Below are 1,472 nucleotides of genomic sequence, written 5' to 3' on the forward strand. Positions count from 1 at the left end.
GCATTTTGGAGGCTGAGGCAGGAGGATTGCTGCGACTATGAGGCCAGCTGGAGCTACAGATTTTGCCCTAACAACCAAACAAAACTGGGGCACCTAAAAGTGACCTTGAGGCTGGAGAGATGGCTCCCAAGGTAAACGGGCTTGTGCAAGCCCAAGGACCTGTAACCCAGGCAAAAAGCCAAGCGGCAACTTAGCCCAAAGCTCTGAGGACAGGTAGCCTGAAGTAGGCACTGAAAAGAAATGACAAGAGTGACCCACTCAGCAAGGTGGCAGTTTGCACTTGAGGACTCTCCTGTAGCTAGCTGGCAACACTTACAGCACATCTCTGTGATCTGTAATAGCTCTTTGGGCTGAATGAAGTTACCTCAAAGGGCTGGAAAGATGGCTGAAAGGTTAAGAGGACTTAACCTCTGCCAGAGGATCAGGGTTGGCTCCCAGCATCCACACCAGGGGCTCACAACTGCCTGGAGCTGTAGCTCCAACTCTAGGTAACCTTCTTTTGGCTTCAGTAAGCCTCGAACGCATGCGATGTGTATCCACACAGATACAACCGTTATAAAAACAAAACAATGGTTAACTGTAGAGTCAACCGTGTATACAAATGCAAGTATCTTTCGTCTGTAGAAGGCAGCAACCCTACAGAAACATGGAGGTCTCTGACGGCATGTCTGGCAAGTCTGATTATTTCCCTTGACACAGCTTTTAGAACTGCCACTCTAAATGTGCTACTGTTTTCCCTGTTACTTTCCTCAATATCTCTGCTATTACATGCACCGGGTTAAAGAAGCAAGCAGGGGAGGTAGAGTTAGTTTCCCAACAACAACAACAAAGTTATCTTTTTGCTTTCCTGAAACAACAAAACGAAAATGGAAGTAGAGGGTTCACTCCCACAAGCTGTCCTTTCCTGACTTCTACACATACACAGTCACGTACCAGCAACAAAACAAACATTTTTTTTTTTTAAGTGAAAAGAGAAACTGGGTGGTAGCACATGCCTTTAACCCCCCGCACTGGGGAGGCAGAGGCAGGTGGATCTCTGTGAGTTCCAGGCTGGTCTGAGCTACAGGGTGAGTTCCAGGCCAGGCAGGGCTACAAAATACAGACTCCCTCTCCAAAGGGGGTGGGGTGGGGACAAAGGAGGAAGAGAGAAAAAACAAAAACAAAAAGCAGAAGGAGACTTGTTCACAGCCAAAGCCACACTAAGGTAGCAAAAGTGAGAACACAGGATTAGTAAGTGAAACTGATGGCAAACATTGACTGTGAAAGCTTTTGAGGATGAACAACAAACTTATACATTTGACTTGGCTTCACAAAGAAGAGTCCGATTCCCCAAGACAGCGATTCCCCAAGACAGCAAGGCGGAAAAGATTGCCTGGGAGGCCGAGAGCCTCTCAAACTTTTATTGCCAACTTTTTTTTTTTTTTGGTTTTGTTGTTGTTTTTAAGGGAGAGCCTTCTAGTTTGTTGCTGTCT

At 46.5% G+C, this 1,472-nt stretch overlaps 1 non-coding gene across 1 annotated transcript; it reads left to right on the plus strand.

Moving 5' to 3' along the window:
• The first annotated feature begins 568 nt into the window (after positions 1-568).
• Positions 569-700, plus strand: LOC116910725. The gene has a single exon (XR_004389245.1).
• The last annotated feature ends 772 nt before the right edge of the window (positions 701-1,472 follow it).

This window comes from Rattus rattus, chromosome 9, assembly GCF_011064425.1.
Source record: "Rattus rattus isolate New Zealand chromosome 9, Rrattus_CSIRO_v1, whole genome shotgun sequence".
Classification (NCBI taxonomy): domain Eukaryota; kingdom Metazoa; phylum Chordata; class Mammalia; order Rodentia; family Muridae; genus Rattus; species Rattus rattus.